We start from the raw sequence: 26,807 nt of genomic DNA, 5'->3' as shown, positions 1-26,807 counted from the left end.
AAACAGAGAGAGAAAGAAAGAGACACACAGAGAAAGATACCTGTTTCCCACAGAAAAGAAAACATCGGGAGCCACAAAACCTAGATAACAGTGGCTGAGGGTGTCATGTGACTAGGTGGGGGTGAGTGATGTTGAGTTGGCCATGCCCACCCAGGTTTTGTGGCTCCCGGTGTTTTCTTTCATGTGGAAAAGGGTCCAAATGGCTCTTTGAGTGTTTAAGGTTACAGACCCCTGCTCTAGGGGTTATCAAATGTGATGGCAAAATACAAATGACCACTAGATGGCAGCAAGGTTATATAAAAACTCTTTACTACCATCTCAAGGTTATCTGGATTCATGCGCATTAACCTTAGCGAAGTCGTTTATAGCGGAGCTTAACAGCATGATGCTTTTTTCTCATAGACAAATTAATTAAACATTAAATTGTGTTTCAAACTATGATGAAAATCAAGTGATTGTTTTTTTAAAAAAAGAATAATATACAATAAAGCGAGAAAATAAGGGATGAGTTTAGTATGCTGGCTGGATACCAGTGCTAATATTAGCTGCATTTTGGCAGAAGCATTGCCTCAAAACCCATGTCAGCTGAATTGTGCTGTTTGCCAGAAAGTGAAAATGGCAATTAAGAAAAGGCATACATTTTCCTCCATGAGCAGAATTGTTATTCTTCTTGAGAAACCCTGACTTTATTAAATTCTCTGTCAAAAATAAATTGACTTTGAAAGAGTCAAATGGAACTTAATCCTTAACCTTTTTGCAATGAATGGAACTAAGATTTTCAAAATTATTAAAGGGAGAAGAAAGCATTTACATTAAAGTTCTGGTGCTTTATATGTATTTTTTTATTATTATTACTAACACAGTAGTCCTGATCCAGAAGCTGTTTTTACAGTTCCTTTTTCTAAGAAAACAAAAAGAGAAAAGTGGAAATTAAACAGTCTGTTTGTAATCATGTCCCTTGACTGTGTTTTTAACTCATATACTTCATTCTATGGTTCACATTAAAAAAATAAAGCTTCCTCTGAGGTAAATCTGAAGCCTGTAACGTTTTTGAAACCCATTCATCAGAGCAACAGTACAGTATGAAATAGTTTGCCATCACCTTGATCAAGAGAACTATTTCAACCAATTGGTTCATTTTGCAGTTTGTTTTTTAAGGAAATCTGGGGACTTTTTTTTCTCCAATAGCAACCTTTTATCTACACAGATTTTCCAATAATAGCAATTGCAGTTATCCTTCATTTGGGCAGCTTCACACGTAAGTCCCATCTCCTACTTTGAGAATTTTTTCTTAACTGCTAATTGGTTAGATGCAGTGGTGAAATCCAATTTTTTTTATTACCAGTTCTGTGGGCGTGGCTTGGTGGGCGTGGTGTGGCTTGGTGGGAGTGGCTTGGTGGGAGTGGCAGGGGAAGGATACTGCAAAATCCCCATTCCTTCCCCACTCCTGGAGGAAGGATATTGCAACATCTCCATTCCCACCCCACTCTGGGGTCAGCCAGAGGTGGTATTTGCCCATTCTCCAGACTGCTCAAAATTTCCACTACCAGTTCTCCAGGTCCTGTCAGAACCTGCTGGATTTCACCCCTTGTTAGATGTCTCATTCTTTTTGTTACATAAATGTCCTGCTGCCTAATTTTTTTTTTTTTTTGCTTATCTCTTTCATGCAATACTCAGGAAAGCTCTTGGAAGCATCTTTCATCAGTGAACAAGGTTTGTTTTTGCAAATTTTTCTTAATGTTTGTGTCCAGCTATGCATTCCTGCCCCGGTGTCCTCTTCTTTAAAAAAACAAACAAACTCGGAATATTTGGCAGAAAAACGAATTCCTCATTAGAGAGTTGACATCTCTTACTGAAATTCTTAAATATTCTGATTAATAGCTGAGTTCCAGTGTACAAATTTGAAAGATAGGAGATATTTCATGTAGGGGTGTGCAGAGTACCAGTTCTTCAAACATCTTTAATGGGGCAGAATTCTTCAAATATCCATTGCTTCTGAATATAGAATGCTGAATTTCATTGAAATTAATTGGAAAATATTTGAAGGCTGGCTGAGTTGGGTGACTTCAATTAAACACCCAGGTAACTTCCATAAATTAAACTCATGGGTGGGAATTCATTGTTTACACACCTAGTGAACTAATATATAGTCTATTGCCCATTTGAAATCATGATATAAATGTACATATTACTGGTTTACAAGATTTTCTTTTATCCAGCAGATCCCCCCCAAAAATGCATAACATCTCACATACAGGGATTGTGATGGTTTGTGTGTGTGTGTGTGTGTGTGTTGTTTGTGTGTGTGTGTGTGTTGGGAGGGGGAGTTATATTGATGTTCCCTCTTCTGAGAATTGAAGAAGACCCTGTAAATGTGAGATGATTGGACTCACTCTATTAAATATATTTGTAATACTCCAATTTGCATTTATTGCTTTGAGTTTGTAAATTCTATGGCTTAAATAACATCCTAATTTGGGATCTGGTTTCAGTTCATTAATTTTAAATAGAAGCAATACTAAGATGGATTAGTATTTTTTAAGAAAGAAAAAACTTTACTAATTTAAACTACAAACTGCTGCAGAATGTCAAGTATAGAACTCTCTATAAAAACTGAAGAGACTTGACAGAACTGTTTATATACAACATAGAACTGAAGTGATTACTGCTACAAGCAGCAAAGCATTACAGCATAAATAGGAAGCAGAAGAAAATAAAAGATAACTAGAAACTATGCAACTATATTGTTAAGTAGGGGCACAGTCCAGTCAACCATAAGTACTGTTAGTTTCACTAGTTTCATGGTTAATTAATTAATTTGATTTCTAATATAATCCTGCCAGGTACCGATAATGCAAAATCTGGAAATCTACATATTTAGATAAGGCTTTAAAATGTATTCTAGTAATCCTATGGTTTAGTTCCATAGTTTTAAGAAATGAGGTCCTGGGTACTGAAAAAGATACAAGTTGTCCTTGACTTACCACAGTTCATTTAGTGACCAAAGTTGCAACATCACTGAAAAAAGTGACTGATCATTTTTTCACATTTACAACCATTGCAGCATCCCGACAGTTTCAGTATCCCGGGATCATATGATCATCTTCCGATAAGCAAAGTCAATGGGTAAACCAGACTCACTAACTTAACAATTGCAATGATTCACTTAACAAATGTGGCAAGAAAGGTCATAAAACAGGGCAAAACTCACTTAACAAATGTCTCATTTAGCAACATAAATTTTGGGCTCAATTAGGCTTGGTCGTAAGTTGAGGACTACTTGTATAAATTTGAAAAGTAATTGCGGGACTGGCACCAAATGACTCCATCTTCCCAACTTAAGGTTTGCCTTCTTAGTTTGAGAATATCAGCTTAAAAAGCACAACACAGCCACATTTTCCCCCTCCCCAGCTGCCACAAAAATCACAAGAGCAAAAGATATGGGATGTTTTTGTTTTTGAGGCATTGTTGACTCCTGAAAACTGCCTAGATTAATCCTCGCAGTTTTCTTGGGAAGATTTTAGGGAAATGGTTTCCCCTTGCTTGTTTTCTAGTATTTGTGAAAAAGTAATTTGCCCCAGAATGTTTATACCAGGGGTGGATTCTACTTACCTTTACTATCGGTTTGCAACACGGCCGCACGTGTGTGTGCTCGCTTCGCTCGTGCGTGCATGCGCTCTTCTGCGCATGCGCAGAAGCATTCTAAGGACGTCGGGGTCGATGGGCGGAGTCTCCCGCTGGTTTTACTACCGGTTTTATAGAACTGGTACGAACCAGGGGCAACCCACCACTGGTTTATACGCCTTTGTGTCTAAAATGGGACTAGAACTCCCGGTGTCCTAGTTTCTAGTCTGGTGCCTTAGTCATTATATCAAACTGGTGCAGAAAGTCAGCCAGACTGAGTTGAAGCTTTATTCCAGATTCAGTTTAAATGTATCAGTCCCACAGACAGTCCCTGAATCTGCTATTTTGTGTGCAAGTTGCCAATCCAAGTTCCATAGAGTTAATAAGATTATTCTTAGACTTGAATTTGCACCTAGACTGGGAAAGACAAATGGAATTGTGCATTTGAACCACAAACTTCTCCTTGTGACTTTCACTTAGAAAAGAGCAATCATATCTTATGGTAATAATTACTTGTCACCGCTTCTTTTGAGTGGTATGAGGTTTTCCCAACAATAGTAAAACATCTATTAATTTTCCATTTTGTTGAGGAGAAACCTCTTTTCACACAATTTGAAGGATCTAATTAGTAGGCTAGTTGAAGAAATTGCAAATCCATTGCAATGTCAGATTTGGAGCCTATCCATAGCACAGACAATCCTAAATTAACATAGCGGGATTGATTCTTGCAAACCGAGATGGTAAAACTAGGCATTAAAATAAAATGCCCACCAGACCTGAACCAAAAATGTACCTAGAAGCAGCTTTTTGGGTGTAATACCTAAATGCCTACTTCTTTTATTTTTCATAAGCTAAATTCTTCCTTTATAGAGATATACATATTCCTTGACAGAGAGAAAGAGAAACTGCTTTTCATTTTTAAAATGTGATTTTCCTTACTTTTTTACACGGTCCTACAAAATTACGATAAGAATTGTCTCCATTTTAGCTACAAAACAAACAAACAAAAAAATGCAGAACAACCAAAAAGTCCATGACAACTGGTATACTTCTACAAGTAATACCATTGTGCCTATTTCTACCCTCTACTTCCTGTCATTAAGCCAGTTGGCCATTTATAAGATGATGCAACTTCCATAACTATTAAGCTTATTGAAGACATTTGTAGTGAGGGACAAAAGGACATTTAAAAAATCAGGTTAGAATTTTGACCATATGATTAAAGGCTTACTTTTTATTTTGCCCACAATGGGCAAAGCTAGGATCATGCAGGTGTAGCTGCCATTTTGACTTTTTTGTTTAACCCTCCCATTGACACCCTGAGTGGGACATTGTTAAACCTTTACTTAAGTCCAAATACATAATATGAACTGAATCACCTCTATCTTCTACAGGAATAATGATTATACATCCGTCAACATTTCCCTTTCTCTTTCATACACATTCATAAAAGTATCTATACCCATGGACATCACAAATACCCTTACCATTCCCTGTTTGTTTTCTATCCCATTCTATTCATCCTCTCTTCTTTCACTCCTTTAGCAAATATTAATAGCACTTAGAGTTACAGTATATACCACTTCAAAGTGTTTACAGCCCTCTCTAAGTGGTTTACAGAATATATTTCCCCCACAATCTAGGTCCTCATTTTACCAACCTCAGAAGGATGGAAGCCTGAGTCAACCTTGAGCCGGTTAGGATTGAACTGCTGGCAGTTGACAGAATTAGCCTGCAATACTTGAGGAGCACCCGGAGGCTCCAACTGGCGCAGAGTGAGGCCGCACGGGTGGTTATGGGAGCGACATGGTGTTCCCATGTAACACCTCTCCTGCGCGAGCTGCACTGGCTCCCGGTGGTCTTCCGTGTGCGCTTCAAGGTTTTGGTTACCACCTTTAGAGTGCTCCATGGCTTAGGACCTGGTTATCTACGGGACTGCCTGCTGCCACCAGTAGCCTCCCACCGGCCGGTATGCTCTCATAGAGAGGGGCTCTTCCAGGTGCCGTTGGCCAAACAATGTCGACTGGCGGCCCCGAGGGGGAGAGCCTTCTCTGTGGGGGCACCTACTATCTGGAATGAGCTCCCCCCAGAGATACGGAGGATCCCGGATTTACGCACCTTCCGCCGCGCTCTCAAGACCTTTTTATTCCATCAGGCTGGCCTGGCCTAATTTTTCCCTTTTTTCCCTTTTTGAAACGCAAATTTTAATTTGTTCTTAATTTATTGGGGTGTTTTAAATCTTTCTTCGGCCAAATTGTTTAATTCGATTTTATTCAGTTTTAAATTTTGTATTTATGTATTTTTATCCTGTGGCTGTTCACCGCCCTGAGTCCTTCAGGAATAGGGCGGTATATAAATCAAATAAACAATACTGCATTCTAACCACTGGGCCACCACAGCTCTTACTTAACTTTCAGTCACTTTCACTCAGATGACTCTCAGATGAAATTTTTGACTTTTTTTAAAAAAACTAGTAGATTATAGCAGATTCAGCTGTCCTGGCAGTGGTTACTCTGGAGGTGGGGTCAAAAGTGATTCAATGGTGGATGAAAGATCAGGATGCAAGTCCTACAAGATTGTATTCAGCCGGTTTAGACTAATTTGGGTGAACAGGTAGCTCTGATGATCAGTTGGTCGCACCCACCCGCCCCTGCTCTATCCTGTCCTTTATTTCCTGCTTTGTAGCTCATCTCAATCATGCGGCACAGCTGATTCCCCCCCTCTCGCTGTTCTAATTACCGTTGCTGATTTGGAAGGTAAGCAGCTGAGTTTCTAACTACTCTATTTTCAGAGCCGGGTGCAAGTGCCTTAGGCACACGCACAAAGTGCGCGTGCGCACACAAAGTGCACACTCACTGAACCGGTTGTTAAACCGGCAGCATCCCACCACTGAAGTCCTACCCCATTTGAATGTACGTGCGTCATAAATGCATTGCAATGCAGCAATGAGCATTGCAATGCTCCTTCCACCATGTTGCTAAGTTTGTCAATCCCTTCACATTTTCAAAATGGGCAAAGCCATATTAAGTAATCAGATCAGTTTCCCTTCACTATATTGGGCTACATTTAGGACTGGTGATGTATGGAGTCACACCGAGTTCTACAGAGCACCATATTTCAGTCAGCTTTTCCATTTGATATTTTAGCTTAGACTCTTCTTTTCTCCTCCTCCTCCTCCTCCTCCTCCTCCTCCTCCTCCTCCTCCCCTTCCTTCTTTTCTTTTTTTCTTTTTTTTTATTGTTGGGCATTAAATTCCCAGGTGACTGATAAAACCCTGCCTCCCTCATATTCATCTGGTATTTTCTCTCTGTCATCAAGCAGAGAAAGAATAATCACTTCAGCTTTTCCTGGTTTCAAAAACAAAAAACAGCTGTGCTGAGAAGCTGTAGTCAGATAACATGAAAATGAGAAATTAATCACTTGCCTAAGTATACTGTAAACAGCAGGCTTGATAGAACATTTATCATCATTTTGCCTTCTGCTTACTTAAGGAGAGAGTGGGCTTAATTGCTTTCCCAGGACTCTTCCTTCCCCTCCTTCTCCTAATCTATAAAGAAACACAGTAAATGACTCTCAAAACTAGCCTTCAGTTTGTCAGTGAAGTGGCAAACTCAAATGATCCACTCTTCCCTCTCCCACCACTTCAAATCTCTTGACAATTACTGTGGCCACAGTCTAGACCAGTTGTAGCAAAGCTCCAAATTGATAGGTCATGAGTAGAGCCTTGGTCCTTTAGTAAAAATAAAAATAAAAGTTGTCTCTGGGGAAGGTAGCATCTTGATGGAGCAGGGACCAAAGCAGAATGCAGAAAGTAAATTGCTGTTGAAAGAAAGCTTGGTTATTCTGACTACACAAAATTCATAAGAATTGACAATTCTTTAGCTCGAGATAAGGAGACCTGTGGCTCAGTGTGGCTCATTTATAGGCTATAGTTCAACAATATCTGGAGACCTAAAGGTTTTTCACTTCTGGTTTGGATACAGAGCAACTATTCCACTGGTCTAAGGCAGGAGTGGGCTTCAGATCCTTTAGCAACGGGTTCTCTGCCCTCTTGCTGGGTGGGCGTTGCCATGGTGGGCATGGCCTACTTGGCCACCTGCACCGGGGGGGGGGGGGCATTTTTCAAGGCCCTCCGGAGGCTGGAAACAGGCCCATTTCTGGACTTCCGGAACCTCCGGTAGGCCCATTTTTTGCCCTCCCAGACCCTCTGCGCCGCCCCTGCACTTACCTGGAATGATGAACAGGCTGCGTGGAGACTCCTGGGAGGGGCGGGGTGGGATGGGTGTAGCTAGCCAGGGGTGGCATTTGGGGGTTCGCTGAACCCCGGTGCTCCTTGGCTAGAGGATCGCCTGAACACTGCCAAATCCCCAGGAGCCCACCCCTGGTCTAAGGCTAGGATAGCATATACCATAAGACATAGTCCCTTGTTAAAGTTAAGCATGCTTGGGTCTGTTCATTAAAATTATCCCCTTTTGAATGAAAAAGGAGGGGCATAAATGAACTTAAATCAGTCATTCCCTCTCAATTCCATTCCTCATCTTTTGGCTTTAATTCATGTTAAAATAGACAGGAGTGCAAGAAGATCAAGGTAAGACTCAAAAATTTTTGTCACCATTGGGGATATGTCCATTATATTTATACATTTTCCAAATCTATTTTGCACAAAGAAATTTTGCTGGCAACCAGATTTGTTCCAGATGTATTAGACTATTGACTTGCTAGGAGTTGTAATGCAACCTATCGATCAGGAGAACACCAGCTTGAAGAGAGTTAATGTAGACTGCCCATTGAAAAGCCATAATCACACCTTCCCATTTGTATCTATTCTAGTAGAATACTGAAACAGGAGTTTGAATCAGTGGTGGGTTCCTCCCGGTTCGGTCCGGTTCGGCCGAGCCGGTAGCGGTGATGATATGACATCACCAAACCGGTTCTCCCCCCTGCCCTCCCACCCCCCCACCCCCCCACATTATTCTTACCTTTTATTTGGTCCCAACCCCAATCTATTGCTGCCTCCTGAGTCCCAGCTGATGACTAGAGGGAAAAAAACTCTTTAAACTCTTGCCGCGGGGCTTCAAAGGGCCGCCCTACAGCTGATCAGTGTTAAAAGCAAACAAATGAGTCGGGTCGTAAGTGCGAGGACTGGTTGTAAGTGCAAGGACCTTCCAGAAATGACTCTGACCAGCTAGCCGTGCCCACCTAGTCACATGACCTCCAAGCCACACCCACAAAATAAGCCACGCCCACAGAACCGGTAGTAAAAAAATTTAGAACCCACCCCTGGTATGAATGCAGAAAAATCATTAATATACAAGTTAATGGAGAAAGAGAGAAATACTGTATATTATAGCAATGAAGAAAGAAATACTTACAAAAGTTTATTAGGTCTGGGGTTTTTTTTCTTCTTCACACTCCCTCCTTCCCAAATCTTATTTGACACCTTCATCTTTACAGAATAACAATTTTTAGAATGCATTAAAAAATCTTTGAGGGGAAACAATAGATATTTGTGCAAGTTATTAATAAGGAAACTACAGCAGGTTTTGTATTCTCGTTCGGTAGAGCTTTAGAATATCCTTTCTTTTTAGATCAAAATGCCTTCAGGATAACAATTCAAGTGATATCATGTCTCCCCATTGCTTTCCAGCTGTTCAAGAGGATGTATAGACAAAATAGACCAAAGCCTGTGAGGCTTACATGCAGCCTCACAGTTCACTCTCTTATTTATTCTCATGCTCTTAGGTGTCTTTTTTTCATCAAGATATTTTACTGCAACCATTCAAAAGCTCTGTGCACAATCATTAAGAAGCAAACATTCAGAAGCTCTGTAACTGCTCCATTGCAGAATCATGCCTCTATCATACCGTCTTGGATTGTGAGCAAAATAAATAAAATATAATAAATAATGGTGATTCTTTACTAGTAGTCATTTCAGTTCAGAATCTAAATTTGGATTACACTACGGAGAACACAATTAAGCTCCGGAGTCCTTGGTGCTCTCTGAACTGGATTGTTGGTTTGCACACATTTAATTATCCAACTAGATAACACCATAAGTGCTTGTGAGTGTGGAGTTTGCTCCCTGTTTATAAACAGTAGCTTGCCCTGCACAAATGCCCTGAAACAAACCAGACCACCAGAAAAAGGAAACAAATCACTTGTATAATATCTCCAACAAAATGGATATTCTCACAACTTTAAACAAAAGGACCTGACCACTCAACCCACTATAGCCCAAACAACATAAACTATGAAAAGGATGACACTACCATACATCAAAAGCATCCCAGAAACAATCAACTAGATTATTACAACCATATGGTATCACTGTAATATACAAGGCAACTAAAGCCTTCCAAATTATTTTAAGTAACCAAAAGACCCAGTAGCCCAAGAAGAAACAACAGGAGGCATCTACGGCATACAGTCTAAACACTGTAATAGCTACTATGTAAGACAAACAGGCAGGAGCAGAGTGCATTCATGTACACTTACTAGCAGTCTGAAAATATAATGAATCTGTCAAGCTTCGTTGTTGTCTCCAAATAAATGAATGTCCAAACACCCGATCTTTGAGGAAATTTTTCTCTTTATTGAGCATAATGAACTGACCTTGACTCAATGCGCAGTTAGCACTGAACTTTGCCCCCCCGCCCCCCAAAAACCTCTCTTTCCGGTTCCCAATTCTCTGCGTCTCATTGGCCATCTTCCAAGTCACTCTTCTCATCCCATCTCCGTCAGTTCACAGGAATGTCCCCCCCCCATTCCATCTCTGTGGAGACAGTTCTTCAGGGGAATTAAGTAGGTAAAAGTTCAAGCCTCTCCTCTCCGTCCTTATGGCAGCTTGGAAGCTGACAGAATACTTCCTAGTTACACAACAAAGGGAAAGACTCAATCAAAGTTTCAATTGTGGGCATCTTAGACCAAGCCAAATGAAAAAAAAAAAAATGCTAAGAAATTCCTGGAAACTTGACAATCAGATAAATTAGCCATCAACAGGGACATAGAAATACATATTTACATATCATTCCAAATGGACAACAAAAAGCTAAAAAGGAACCCCCCCCCCAAAAAAAGATCTGAACACAACTCTTCCAGCAGCCGACACCCAGATAAGCAGTATGAACACAGACAAGCAGAAAACAATGCCCTAATCAAGGAACTATCAAGAAGAAAACAACATGGCGCTCCCCATATGTACTATCACTGATTATGGTTCTGATTTGGGTAATGAAATCTCTAAGCAAACAACCAAGCTGAGAGAACACCAAGGACTCCACAGTTCAACCCTGAGCTATACATTTTCTCTTCTGTTGGAACAATTAAGCTCCCACAACCCCACTTCAGCCCAGGGGTACAGATGACTCGTTTACATTCTTTGTGAAGTCTCAAGGCCTGCTGAAAGTGGATTGACACATTTTTGACTTTCACTGCATTTTGTGGTGAGGTAAGAAGTTTAAGCACGCTCTTAAGCAAACTCCATGCCCACGGTGGAATGTGGCCCACAGAACATTTGCTGTGGTCATCCCACCAATTCAAGTTGTGCATTCCTCCTCCAAATCTGGGCCCTAATCTGCATTAGGAAGCATATAGTGAGGTGTTACGCGAGGAAAATTAAGGTCACATATACTTTGGTTTTGGTAAGTTCCAAATCCTATTTGAATCAGAGCATTATCTGAAGCACAGCAGAAGTTCCCAGATGTTGGAAGCCAATGATCCAATTTGAAAGACTAACAAAATGTCCACAACACTCAAAGCATGCGATAAAAATGGCCATTCACAAAACACCAATGTCAAAACCTTACCAATCCCAAATGTTAATTTAGTGAGCTTGTCTCCCATCACCCCTTCTAGCTTCTGAGAATGATTCTTTTATTTCTGTAATAGATCTGTGCAGGAATCTGGACACACTTCTAAAGAAAACCCTCCAGCCATCTTCTATGTGGATTTTTGTGGCACCAGGAACATTCTTAAAAACAGAATTTATTCTTCAAGTTGTTGTTTTGCTAGACAGCAAACTAGCTTCCTACTTTAAAAAAAAAGTGTGTTTTTTTCTTAAGACATCCTGGGAATCCAAACAGAATTATCATCAGGCACATTGCCATGATTTCATGCCATTTTGGGAACCCAGGAAATAGAAAGTGACTTCACAGCTGCTTCCATTCCATCATCACTCACTCGCTCATTTATTTGTCACCCTCTCTAAAATAAGATGGATAGGTACTAAACTAAGCAAGAGACAAATTTGCCTTGTCCAATCGGGTGAGATAGATGGAGACGCCAAGGATCTGAATGCATGAAGCTTTTGCCTTTCCCTTGGAAAGGGGAGAAAATGTAAGATACATATATAATCTAAGGTTTGGGTCCTGATTAATTTTCTTAAAGAGTCTTAAGTTCTGTATGGGTGCATACAGATGTGCTTGTTTATGCCTCGAATAATCTTTCTAATGCTAACATAGGCAAGCCCTCAACAAGAAACACCAGCTAGGAGGTATGATTGCTCATTAAATTTAATGAGCAGGTTAGAATTAGCTACTATGGAAAGGAAGATGAAAGAAAAATCACACCTTTGAAAACTGAGCTAGAATTTGATTGAAACATATGCAAGGCCAATTAGTCATATAATGATCTTGAATATGCACATTGCTAAAGACGATGTGGGGAGCTGAGCCGATTTCCAGGTTTCTTACTCAAGTGGAACTCAATTGCAGTTGCGTGCAAAATGATAGAATGGGAGACGTAAGTCAGGAAAGTAGAAACTGAAGGTATTCTGTCCTCAAATGAGTTCTGATGTTCATGCACACACATACACCAGCCCAATTTTCTGATATCTATTCTGAATCAGTGGGAGTCTTCATTGTCTGTGAGACAGTTCAGGAAAGAGCTTTTTAAAATGGTTCATTTACATAACAAAGTACATCCTCTGTGTTAGAAAAGGGCATTGTTTTGAAATTTCTAAGTCTTGGTTGAATGTATTTTAGAAATGTTTCAGGGGTTGCCTTTGGAGACTCTTCAGAGCCGAGATGGGCATTACCAACCACTCCATTTTGCTTAAAATGGCTTTAAAATGTGCATAATCCATACATCCAGACCCTCTTGAGTTGGGCTGTGGATTTTGAAGGTTATATATTTTGATATTACTTGGAATTGCGATTAAATCTTGTAAACTCTTCAGTGGTCTCCAACAAAAAAGAACACAATAAATTTGTGAATACTTCAATGAGTGTCAGTGAACACTCTTTGTTGTTGTTAGTTGTGAAGTCATGTCCGACCCATTGCAACCCCATGGACAACGTTCCTCCAGGACTTCCTGTCCTCTACCATCCTCTGGAGTCCATTTAAGCTCACGCCAATTGCTTCAGTGACTCCATCCAGCCACCTCATTCTCTGTCGTCCCCTTCTTCTTTTGCCCTCAATCTTTCCCAGCATTAAGCTCTTCTCCAGTGAGTCCTTCCTTCTCATTAAGTGGCCAAAGTATTGGGAAGAAATCCTATTAAATCAAAGGCTACTCTCTGAGTAGAGGCAAACAAGGTGGGATTATAATTTCACCATTAACTGCATCATGAAAAGCAAGATTGATACAGGATATATAAGAGTTCTTTCGTAACAAAATGGACAGAAAAGGTTAATCCAACAATCAACTCTCTCAGAGGTCTGAATATGTTAATACAATTTCAGAAGAGAAACTTATATAGAGGCAAATTAAGTTGGCAAGTACCTATGTTTCCAGAAGATGCTAATTTGCTTTAAATGTGCAAAAAATGTTAGAATTCCTTTTATAATTGGAAAAAGTTCTTGCCAGGGTTTAATATGTTTCTCTATCTAAGCTCAAGGTTGCACACTCAGTTTCGTTTTCGTTCCAAAACATTATTAAATTAATCAGATGTGCCCACTGATGTACTTTAAAATCACCCCACAATTGTTATACAAAATGGTAACTTTAAAAGAGAAATCCTAGATATTTAGTCCTTTCATTAAAAAGAAATTATTAGCAATCTATTTAAAACATTTCAGCATATTAACTTAGGCAGTGTTCTCAAAATGTATTGTAGTTTTCAAGTTATATTAATATTCCCCACCTTTATTCTTCTCTACAAACGCATATGTATTTTTTCCATCACTCCTCTGGATAGTTCAGTGTAAAATATTCATATCTACTAAATAATTTTTTTTAGAAATAATCTTAAAAAAAATATAGACAAACAAATCCAATTTTTTTTAACCTACTTCTATGATTTGCTTTTTACCATTTGGTATAATGTTAGCATTATTCCAATATGCCATGAGCTCAGAATACAGGTGGTCCTCAACTTACAACAGTTCATTTAGTGACAGTTCAAAGTTACAATGACACTGAAAAAGTGACTTTTTAAAAAAATTTGATTTATATGCCGCCCTTCTCCGGAGACTCAGGGCGGCTTACAATGCGTTAAGTCGCCCTGACAGTTTTTCACAGTTATGACCACTACAGCATCCCCATGGTCATGTGATCAAAATTTAGACGCTTGGCAACTGACTCATATTTATGATGGTTGCAGTGTCGCAGGGTCACCTGATCTCCTTTTGCGACCTTCTTATTAGCAAAATCAATGGGGAAACCAGATTCACTTAACAATTATGTTATTCACTTAACAACTGCAGGGATTCACTTAACAACTGTGGCAAAATAGGTCGTAAAAATGGGGCAAAATCACTTAATGAATGTTTCACTTATCAAGAGAATTATAATCACTATACTCAATTATAGTCATAAGTCAAGGACTACCTATATTTACCACTGTTGTAACAGTTCTACAATTCTGGGTAAAGATTTTAACCATTAAAATGCCTATCAATATAATCTGCACATAACAAATTATATTGCCATGAATTTCACTAGATCATTGAAGCAAACATACCAAAGTGTCAAATACCAAATTAAATATTAAAAGCATATAAAGGGCATTCTTGATACCTCATCTTCATTACAGAGGAGATAGTCCCAAGCGTAATGATTTAAGCAAGAGGAATTAAAGTAATATTTTTTTCTAGAATCAAATTATGATATATGAATTATTAAAGCATATACAGTATCTTCTGTAATCGTCTTACTAAGGTGGCTATACCAAAATCTTGGCATCAATATTTAACTAAGATATTGTTTAATAACTCACACAATTCGTAACAACCTTTTCATAAATAACTTTTTCATACAATTATGTTCATAAAATCCCCCTTTTCCAAAGAATTTCTCTGACAAAATTGGAGCCATGCTCTCCTTCATCTTTTTTTGCTACTTTATAGGTATTTTGTCCAGTCCAAGGCTCTTTGGATTTCATTGCTTCAATAGTACCAATATCTCTTTAATATTGCTTTGAATATAGCTAAATCCCTTCAATGGGAATCCTCAATTTTTAGAAAATTCATTCCATATCTATATCTATATCTATATCTATATCTATATCTATATCTATATATATCTATATATCTATATCTATATCTATATACACACACACATATATATAAAACACTCATCTGCTCAATATGTCTGTCAATGTGTTCAGAATGTAAATCAGTATAAAACACTGTTAATGAAAACTCATGTCATTATAATCACTGTGAATTATCCCCAAGGAATATTTTATTGTAAGCATTATTTTGGGGTGGGTTTTTTTTAGATGTTGCAAATGAGAAGCCAAATATTTACCAAGTTTTTCCTCTCATTTCCAAATCTATCCATTTAATAACTTTAATGAATATTTAGCACTCATAATGCACAATTGGTCAGACTCGAATGCTATCGATCTAAAGGGGTTATACTCTTCCAGAGTACAACTTTAAGCACATGTCTCCAATACTTCCTTTAATTCTGTAATTAATTCTGCATCATTCTTTAACGATGCAAGTCCCTCCTATTTATTTCCCTGTAGGGCAAGGCTGTCACACTCCTGGCCGGCGGGCTGGATGTGTCATGCGCTGGCCACGCCCACACCCGGTTTCATGAAGGGGAAAAAAGTCCCAATACGTCACATGCCGCTGTGACAATGTGAGTTTGACACCCCTGCTCTAGAGATTAAAGTAATTGTTTTACCAACTACAAATGTTCTAAATGTATCCAGGCAATCTGTAAAGGAGGCACAGTGAATGGCCTTGGGGGATAGGAAGAACCATAAAGAACAGACAGGTAAAAGTAACCTGATTATGGGGCAGAAATATGTTTTTTATATTTTATTTTATTTTATTTTATTTTATTTTATTTTATTTTATTTTATTTTATTTTATTTTATTTTATTTTATTTTATTTTATTTTATTTTATTTTATTTTATTTTATTTTATTTTATTTTATTTTATTTTATTTTTATAAAATTTATTGGCTGCCCATCTTACCATAAAATAACTTTAGGCAGCTATACAGTTACATAAAACATAAAAAGTGAAAAATAACATTAAAACCAAGGATACATGGGGAAGGAGTGGGACGGAGTGGTGGGGGAGCTGAGATCTGTTATTACTCAATCAACCACCTCCATTGTGCTGTTCTCCCACTGGAGCCCCAAGCTGACTCGCACAGACATGTCTTTAGACCTTTACAAAAATATAGGAGGGTTGGGGGCCCCCTCACATGGGGGGGGATGTTCCAGAGGGCAGGAGCAACAGCAAAGAAGGCCTTCCTCCTGGACATTGCCAGCTGGATTACTCAGATTGATGGGACCCACAGCTTGCCACCTCTGCCAGCACAAGTGGTATGGGCCAATCTCAGTGAGGTGAGACAGTCACTCAAGTAATCTGGACCCATGTCATGAAGGACTTTAAATATCTCAGACAAAATCATCCCTACTTCACACAAAGATAAAGAGAGGGAGGAGGAAGTGTATTCAGACTTGTAAAATTCTGCTACTATAACTTTGCAAAAAAGTAACACTAAAAGTATTTCCATGATAGTGGTTTCCTAGTCTAGCTATAGTCCAGAATGTGGAGAAAATTTGAAACTGAAAGAAAACATTTTGAATTAAATTAATTGACAGTGGAGATATTAAAAAATAATCTTCGCCATGATGTAAGTGGTTGTTAAAAGTAATTTGTATTAGTACAAGTATTAATTTGCATTCCTCAATGTCTCCTTGAAGCATTCCAATAATGGAGAATATTTTTTCTCTTAAAACTACACCAGATCTAACAATGGATCCCAAATTAAATTAAAATCTCCAGCTACAGTTAACTGGTCCAATAGTCCAAAAGATTTGCAAAATAGGTAGAATATCATGTTTATTTTTACCATGTTTCCCCAAAAATAAGACCCTGTCTTATATTTTTTTGAACCCTGAAATAAGTGCTTATTTTCAGGGATGTCTTATTATTTTGGGGCGCATGGAGCAAGGCGAGACTCCTCTTGCTGTCTTACCTGATTTCCAGCTCTGTCTCTCTAACCCTAACAAGAGGAAATGGAGGGGACCAGCTGCACTTGCATTTAAATATTTTCAGGGAGGGCTTATTTTCGGGTGTGGGTGTGTTATTTTAGCACATGTGCTCAAAAGCCTGATTGGGCTTATTATTAGGGGATGTCTTATTTTAGAGGAAACAGGGTAGTTGAAACAAACAAACAAACAAACTTTATCCAAACTATCTGACTAACCTCATTCTTAATTGCCAAAACTGGATCCAAAATTTCTTTTTTAGCTACAACATTAGAAGATATCTGAACTGAAACTGTTCTTGTAAATTTCAAAAGTCCATTCATCTGGTTCAGATCATCCCAGTTTTTGAGGGAAGAAGCAGGATTGTCAGGGAGATTTGAGTTTCTGGCAAAAACATGTCAGTGTGTAAGAAATTATGAGCTGGAATAGCCATAACAAGAAGTCAGCCAATGGGAACTGTTTGGTGACTAAGAAACAGGATCCGTTGTGAGCCAGGGGAGACAGCTCAGAGCCTGGGCGTGGTTTAGCTTGACTGAACTGTACATATCTATCTATCATCTATCTGTCTATCTATCTATCTATCTATCTATCTATCTATCTATCTATCTATCTATACATATATATATATATACATACATATAAATGTATATGTATATGTATATATACGGATTATTATTGCTTCTATGATTATATTGATTCTGTGCAGTGGTGGGATTAAAAAATTTTTACTATCGGTTTTCTGGGCATGGCTTGGTGGGCTGGCGTGGCTTGGTGGGCGTGGCAGGGGAAGGATACTGTAAAATTTCCATTCCCTCCCCACTCCAGGGGAAGGTTACTGCAAAATCCCCATTTCCTCCCAATCAGCTGGGACTCAGGAGGCAGAGAATAGATGGGGGTGGGGCCTGTCAGAGGTGGTATTTACTGGTTCTCTGAACTACTCAAAATTTCCGCTACCAGTTCTCCAGAACTGCTGAATACCACCTCTGATTCTGTGCTTCTGTGATTTCTGGTTCTGGCTTCTGCTGTATGGGCATTGTATACATGGATCATGCTTTATATTGTCGTATATAAACAAGTTCTTTTTAATAAATGAATCCTGCTGAATTGTTTACTTGTGTGCTGGTTAGATTGCTGCAAACTCTAACAAAACAGAACTTCAGATTTCAATATCTTCAATTTAAAAAAAAAATCTTCCTCTTATTTATACTTCTCAACTGTTTAATGTTCCATAAGACCTCCGTTTTTCATAGTTGCAGAGAGGCTTCTTTCACTGCTCCTGAGAAAGGAATCATCCCTTGCAATTGGATGGCTAATTAATTTAAATAAATAAACACAAAAAACAAATATAGATAAATGAATAGAAAGTGATTTATGCCCAGACTGTTTCAGCTAACCTTAAATAATTTGGCCATATTATTACTTTAACCATACTTCCCATAGAATGAAGGCAGCTCCTTTTCTATCTAGATTGAACAACATTATGTTGTAATCTGGGATAGACAGGAAATGACAATGGCTCCCTTCCAAGTTCCAATACATTAGACAGAGCTATTTTGACACCTGAATATATCACAATCCTAGCAAGGGCAAATAACAAGTTTTGAATTACTAAATAATTTCTCATTTGACTACTGTTACGTACTCAGAGATTTCTGTTCTGAATGCACATGAAAAGCTGCTTCACTATGATCTAAATCTGAGGCCCCCAACTCCTGGGCCACAGTACCACTCCGGGCCTTCAGCTGTTTGGAACTGTGTCACAGAATTGGTGGGCAAACACACACAAGCATCCCCATTTGCACGAGCAGTAGGCAAACGCATACACGCAGGTTCCATTTGTACAAGTGGTCACTCATATAAATGGAGCTGCATGTACGCCACTTGCCTGGAGCCATCCCCTCCCCCCCCCACCTCCCCCCGGCCAGTCTGCAAAGCCGCACAGGAGAACTCTGATCTAAGTGAAACAGCTCTTGAAAACATGGTTCCACAATAAGGTGTAGTGATTTTTTAAAAAATCTTCCATGTATGGAAAATCAAATTATTCCCTCCCCCACCCCGAATCCTTAACCTTAAATTCAGCTCTGTTCTTCTTGGCAAACCATTACCAATCTTTTTCTTGCCTAGTTTAGTCCTTCTAGTCTTTTGACCTATTCCTCATAAGATTCGGTTGGTTTAGTGGTGGGTTCCTCCTGGTTCCGCCCGGTTCCGCCGAGCCTGTAGCAGTGATGATATGATGTCACAGAACAGGTTCTGCCCGCCGGTCTCCCACCCCATCCCACCCCATCTTACCTTTTATTTGGCCCCACCCCCAATCTATTGCTGCCTCCTGAGTCCCAGCTGATGGCTAGAGGGAAAAAACTGTTTAAACTCTTGCCATGGGGCTTCAAAGGGCCGCCCTACAGCTGATCAGTGGTAAAAGAAAACAAATGAGTAGACCGGTGCCTGCAAAAATAAATGGGTAGACCAGTGCCTGCAAAAATAAATGGGTAGATCGGTACAGTTCTGTAAGCAGTTAAAAGCCTGCTAGACCAGTACCTCTGCTAAATCCTAAATAATTGTCACATGACCATTAAGCCACACCCACAAAATAAGCCACACCCACAGAATCGGTAGTAAAAAAAATTAGAACCCATCCCTGGGTTGGTTGCTGTTTTATCAGTTTCAAAAAAAAAATCATTGTATTTTTTCCAGTAAATTTTCTTTCCCTCTTCCTGTTTCATTTTCTGAGAGATATTCTGTTAATAGTTTATAGATTAACCAACGACTTAACATTCTTGATGTTTCTTACCATTAAATCAGAAGGGAGCTCTGGAATTAAATTTGCTGTCTGAACATCTCACATCTGAACTAGAGTTTCAGTCAAAGTTCTTACCTCTAAGGGGAAGTCATAAATTTTTCACGTGAAGCTATGCTTCCCAGTGCCACAACAGCTTCTTCGGATGTCATAGCTGGGACAGCTGTAAGGGAATGAGGGTAAGGAGAAGACTGATTTTTTGCGCTCAGGAGGCAAGTTACCACAAATTCCAGAAACAGCAGAGAACAATATTTAGCATTTTTGCTTACTATTTTTTTTTTTTTGCAACAGTCCCCAATTTAGTTTTCATAGCTCATGGAAGAGAGAGAGAGAGAGAGAGAGAGAGAGAGAGAGAGAGAGAAACAAATTGCTGTTTAACTTGCTGTCTTTCTAGGTATTTCCTCCAGAGCTTGAAGAGATGATAAATAATACAGCTTTCAAAGACTTTGAACTACCTTTTCAAAGTTATAAAAGCAGCTTTTTAAATTATAAAATGTTTGAAACAATTACATAATTGTCTGTCATTTGCACCTCCATAACTGTCAGGTTTGGCTCTACAACCAAACAAGACAGACACAGACTTCAACGGATAATTAGAACTGCAGAAAAAACAATTGCTACCAACCTGCCTTCCATTGAAGACCTGTATACTGCACGAGTCAAAAAGAGAGATGTGAAAATATCTACAGACCCCTCACATCCTGGACATAAATTGTTTCAACTTCTACCCTCAAAACAATACTATAGGGTGCTGCACAGCAGAACAACTAGACACAAGGACAGTTTTTCCCCAAACTAATTCCCTCAACACTGTCAAATAATTTACTAAGACTGTATTACTATTCTTCTTTTCTTCCTTACTAGTATCTATCTCTTCCCACTTATTACTATAACTATGTTGCTTGTATCTTTCAATTTATATTGTTTTTACTTGTTTCCTAGTATGATTTGAAGTTTATTAGTAACCTTGACTATCACTACGTGTTGTATCTTTTTATTCATGATGAATGTATTTTATTCTCCTTATGTACACCGAGAGCATATACACCAAAGACAAATTCCTTGTGTGTCCAACTCTTTTATTCCATTCTATAATAGTAAACCCACTTGGTGCAGAAATGAGTTGACAAACCCAAATTATTTTCCTCCCCTTGTCTATGGAGATGCGTCATGGTTGTCCCAAAGGTGCTTTTTCCAAAAGGCCACTGGACTTTCCTGATTTTTTGTTTGTTTGTTTGTTTGAAAATGTTTTACTTCTCATCCAAGAAATTTCTTCTTTGGGTTCTCCTCTCTTTATTTAGACCAGAGATTATGTGACTCTTGCTAACAGAAGCCAAATACCAACAAATTTTGGAGCAGGATTTCCACTCTTCTCCAAAAACTTGAAAAATCCTTCCACAGTTTTACACTGATGCAACTTTTAGTCTTGGTGTTGATTGATTATACTGCTGTCCATTTATTTTTCTGACCTAGCTTTTCAGAATTTAGCCATTTAGAATGAGATTTCTCTCATGCTCTCTTAAATATTGCACAATTTCAAGCAATTACTTTACAGTGAAATCACTTCTACTTAAGTTCTGGTTAACGTATATACTTCCAATACCAATTTCCTTAAAGACTTGAAACAAATTTAACATTACGTGATAGAAGTTTCATTTGGTAAACTTAATTCCCATATTAATTGATGTTACAGCTCATCACCCATAGTAATGTTTCGAGAATCTTTCCCCTATTATCTTTATACTGGCACTTTGAATTTATTTTTGACATTCAAATTACTAAACGGAATAGGAAATAAAGAGCAGAAGCTACATTAGCTGATGAAGGCAGGAATGAAAGTGACATTACTTGTTTTCACACTTGGCCCTGACACTTTTTTTTTTTTTTTGTAATTTTAGTCACTGTGGCTTGTTTTCCATGAAATCCATTTTTTTTTAATTTGGTTAAATTGCTAATGAAGTTTTAGGAGGAATTGATGAATCTCTCCCTTCCATTTTTCGCCCCAGAAATCCTTTTAATACATTATATTTAGTGATTGTTTTTATGGCTTTAGCCCTTAAGCAATGTCTGAAACTTTGTTAAGTGTTAAGAAAGAAAGGCAGAAGATTAAAACAGGGCCTCAAAGCCCACCAAAGATCCTTGGAGAAACTCATGAACCTCCAAGCTGGACTGGGTGCTGAATTTGCAAATGCAGGAATCCCCCCACCCCCAGTGATGGGTTGCTCCTGGTTCAGCCCAGTTCAGGCGAACCGGTGGCAAACCGGTGGCGGCAGCAGCGGGAGGCTCCGCCCATCCACCCAAACGTCATCAAAAACTCTCTGTGGTAGCTTGCGCACTACTGATAGCGAACCAGTAGGCGCCGGGATTTGAAACCCGCTATCCCCCCCCCAAAAAAAAACATATGTAAGCTTTCAAAGAATGTGTTGAGGTTAGACCTGCTATATAAGGATAAAGCCAAATTAAAAGAAGCATGGTTTTTATTTCTATCCTGGAGACAATACTGGAAAAGAAATTCCAGAGAAGATGTGAAATGGTATTTTTTTTTCATCAAATTAGGGTTACTGACTGTATTAGTATAAAAGCATAAAAACAAACCCTAAGGTATACCTTATCAGCCACGTGTTGAACTCAGGTTTTTTGCTGAAATGAAAGTTACGTATATACACATCTGCCTAAATTCTTCCACGTCTTGAGTGTGGAATTTTCTAGCAGGCAATAACGAACTGCAATTTCCAGAAGCCCATCCTTTGTTCTTCAAAGTTGAGGGATCCTAGTAATTGTGCTTAACATCTGAAGAACTGGGGGTTCCTTACCCAGCTCTGTGTAATTGAAAAATCCTGATTTCATAGTCCCAAGTCACGCAGAAGTACATAGGAGCCTGGATAGCTCAGCAGACTAATGGATTGTAATTTAACTCCAGCTGTCTGCAATTAGTAAGTTCGAATCTTGCCAGGCTCAAGGTTGACTCAGCCTTCCATCCTTTCTAAGGTAGGTGAAATGAGGACCCAGTTTGTGGGGTCAATAAGCTGACTTTGTAAAAATATACAAAGTATGAAGGCTATTGCTTAATGCATTGTAAACCGCCCTGAGTCTCCAGAGAAGGGCGGCATATAAATCAATTTATATATTTCAGATTGCCTTCAATTTCATCTCAAGATTTAAATTATGGGAGAAATGGAACTCTTTCTTAAGGGATAGATTGGTTGCTCATGCTCATCTACAAGCTTCGTGAAAATTCTTGGATAGAGGTGCAAAATAATATGCATGGCCATTGCCCAAAAGAAATCCCAGACAAAAGAGAAATGAGACAAGGATACGTTCTAGCTCTTCTCTTTTCATCTATTCATCAACCCCCTCATTGATAAATTGATCCATCCATCCATCCAAATTGGAAAACAGCCTTACCTCTCTTCTTCTGACTGCAGGTAATATAGATTGGCCTGAAGTAAGCATTTTAGAGATTTGCTGAGCACTATTGAAAAGAAATGCTAGAAACCAAGGATTCAAAAACCAAGATTACGGCATTTGCCAAATACCCTAAGACAGGGGTGGACAATTGTGGCTCTTTTACAACCTGTGGACTTCAACTCCCAGGAATTCTGGGAGTTGAAGTCCACAGGTTGTAAAAGAGCCACAATTGCCCACCCATGCCCTAAGATATATGTCTGGAGGTTAAATAGCCATTTAATAATACAACCCAAGACATTGAACTACCTAGGGATTGTTTTCCATTCCACCGGCATTGGTAAATTTGATGCTGACCATATCATATTAAATAGTTTCAGCTGTACAATCTTTTCTTCTTCTCCAAGAGAATCCAGCATATACCTTCTCAAAGTCTTCTTGGTCAAGAGAAGCTCAGCTTCTCTCTAGATTCCAATAGGACCTTAATAGATCATTCCCCCACCCCCCTTGCAAAAGAGTCTAATTTAAGTTCCTGAAATATATCTTCCAAATAGCTTCCTGTGTTCTAAACATGGTGCTTCATTGTGAAACCAGCCTACTCAAAATAGAAATATCTCGCTGGATTTACATCCTTTCACAGTGGCTTAAACTTTTTTTTTTTTAAACTCAGCTGGCTGGGTTCCTTTTAATTATGACTGACAGCTTCTAGTCTCCCTGGCGTCAAGTGCTACATGAAAAATCCTATGGCTTTTCTTGAGCAGCCATCACCCTGATCAATTATTTAGGGACTTATATGTCGCCTTTGCCCCAAAATGTTTGCTTGAGCCGTTCTGCACAGCTACATACTTCAGTTTCATAACAATCCCTAAACTTAGAAGGGCATTGCCTTTGGCTGGATGCAATGCCCTTCCAACAGCAGTCAGTGAGGAGAGATAAACATTAACTTTGAGCAAAGATTGTGTCCATATGGTTCAGGAGCAATTGAGATACTGGAACAACACATTATGTTGTGCAGCTCTCTCTATGCTGATACTTATCAGAAATTACTATTCCCACTCTTCACCATCAAATACTTTGGCCACCTAATGAGAAGGAAGGATTCACTGGAGAAGAGCCTAATGCTGGGAAAGATTGAGGGCAAAAGAAGAAGGGGACGACAGAGAACGAGGTGGCTGGATGGAGCCACTGAAGCAGTAGGCGTGAGCTTAAATGGACTCCAGAGGATGATAGAGGACAGGAAAGCCTGAAGGATCATAGTCCATGCGGTTGTGATGAATCAGACATGACTTTGCAATCAACAACAATTCTTCAACAAACACCTTGGTTGCACTGATTCCTTCTACCTCAAACTGTTAGGATCAAATCAGTCTGAGTCCATTTTGAGGACTGCAGCCAAAAATCATTCCTCAATTTGTTCAATACACCATAATTCTCTTCAAACACCTCTTAGACATTCTTCATTTGGAACCATTTCAAATTCTTCTGTCCATTTAGTCACTATTCCATATCATTGTATTATGTACTTACTGTCAATTGATTCCTTCTTCTGTATTCTCATTCATATTGTCAGAGTCATTTTAACAATATAGTCATTATAATTTAATTCTAACTTTTCATTTCCAAAATATAATCACTCTTTTTTTATACGTCACATTTTGTTATATTAATTACAGTTTTCCATGGATTTAACTATTATAGCATTTCTATATTTTAGGTCGGTAAGTTTACTATTCTATTATAATCATTTAAATACTTTATTCAAATGGCATGATACCTTACTACATTAATTTTTAAACCTCAAATTCTAAGGCCGTGATGGCGAACCTATGGCATGTGTGCCCAAAGTGGCATGTGGAGCCATGTCGCCTGGCATGAGCGGCATCACCCATTCACCTTCCGGGTTTCAGGTGCGCACGCATGCACGATGATCAGCTGGCCTTTTTTGCATGCGGCAGTGCCAGAAACTAGAAGAGCTGATCTTCTGTTTTCCTGCATAAGCATGCGTGCCGGCCAGCTGATCGTCATGTATGCATGCACACCAGAAACCCGGAAGAGTAGCCGGCTGAAACCTGAAGTTCAGTAGCTGAAACCGGAAGTTCATTTTCGGGGGCATGCATGCGCCCTGGACAACTTCTCTTCTGGGTTGTGGCCCAGACGCGCACGCTCCCTTTTCGGCACTCGGTGCCGAAAAGATTCACCATCATTGTTCAACGGGGTAACTTACACTTTTAGTTTTATTGCTATATGATGTTCCAGCTTGTTTTATCACAGTCAAATTTTGTGCTGTATAGGCTGCACTGACATTTGGACAGTTAAATGGGACTCTATTTTTCCAAGATCTGTTTTTCTGGTCAATAACTGAAATAAAATGACAGAATGACTGACAATCTGCTAATGAGCAAAAAAAAATCTACAAAAAACCCTAACCCGTTAAAAAAGACTTATACTACCAAGATAATTGGTAGTACTTTTCAAAACTTTTTTTTTTTTTGCAAAACCCTACATTAAAAACTTGTTCCAATGAATTTTTTTGCAGTTGGTGAGGGTGAACTCAGATGCCTTTGGATTCACACCTACAGACAATAGACAGGCTTGTTCCATTATACTCACGAAAAATCAAGAGTTTTAACAAATATTCTCTCTTTGAATAGTTGTTTGGTGATAAGTGGTTTAAGTCATCCAAATGATTGAATCAAAATCACAATTGCTCTTAAATAAATAAATATAGGCTGTTCACACTGTCCACATCAGGGGCACTTAACACATCTGAAATATTGGCAGCCTGGATGAGTGAAGTAAATCAACAGTAATTTTCTGGGAAGCAAACTATTTAGGCTGCATATACTACGCCATCTAGTTCATAAGAATATGTTATCTTTATTTCCTGGTAAGGCCCACTTTAAGAAAATTACAGACTGGAAGCCCCAATATTTTATTTTTTATGAACAGGTGAATTTTAAAATAGGCATGATTTAGATTTGGTTTGCTTTTAAAAATCGTTAGCAGTTTTGAATTAAACCATTCTTAAAAAAAAAAAAAATTAAAGATGGAACAGGGGGACTTGGTGGGCACCAAAAGAGAAATAGCCAGAAGCTCTGTGGTATCCACAGATGCCAAGATTTATATTTTTGCTGGTTGCTATAAGAGCACCATGGAATGAGACCACCATAAACAACTTCTGAGGAATTATTGTTTGGTTTTAAAGGAAACTTTTTTCCCAAAAAATATGCTGCAAATAAGGCAGCAGTCTTGTGCACATTAGGAGGATAACCTACAAAACTTAGTTGTTTGCTTCTGACTGGATTTAGCCAAGAAAGTGCTGAATGTTATACTTCTGAACCAGCGGTGAAATTCTCTGAAGTCTACTACTGGTTCTTTTCTTTTTTTTAAAGTTTTTTTTTTATTTTTTTACACAAACACGCATACAAACATACAATGTATTTTTTCTGAACAGAATATTTGGACGATTCACAAATTTAAACAGTTTTTAGTCATTTCAACTAAATTTGCAATTTCTATACTTCCTTTTTGCCATGATATTTATTCTCATCTATTTTTTTTAAACCACTATTACCCTTCATTCTTACCT

At 38.7% G+C, this 26,807-nt stretch overlaps 1 long non-coding RNA gene across 1 annotated transcript; it reads right to left on the bottom strand.

The window, feature by feature from the left end:
- Positions 1-824: 824 nt before the first annotated feature.
- Positions 825-19,956, bottom strand: LOC148114657 (uncharacterized). The gene is made up of 2 exons (XR_015733498.1): positions 19,892-19,956; positions 825-901 (listed from the first exon to the last, which is right to left on the bottom strand). It is a non-coding gene; the product is annotated as an uncharacterized LOC148114657 (long non-coding RNA).
- Positions 19,957-26,807: the final 6,851 nt, after the last annotated feature.

Source organism: Pantherophis guttatus, chromosome 3 (assembly GCF_059756535.1).
Source record: "Pantherophis guttatus breed Tessera chromosome 3, ASM5975653v1, whole genome shotgun sequence".
Taxonomy (NCBI): domain Eukaryota; kingdom Metazoa; phylum Chordata; class Lepidosauria; order Squamata; family Colubridae; genus Pantherophis; species Pantherophis guttatus.
Note: the sequence above shows the minus strand (reverse complement) of the source record. Positions and strands in the feature narration are given on the sequence as shown.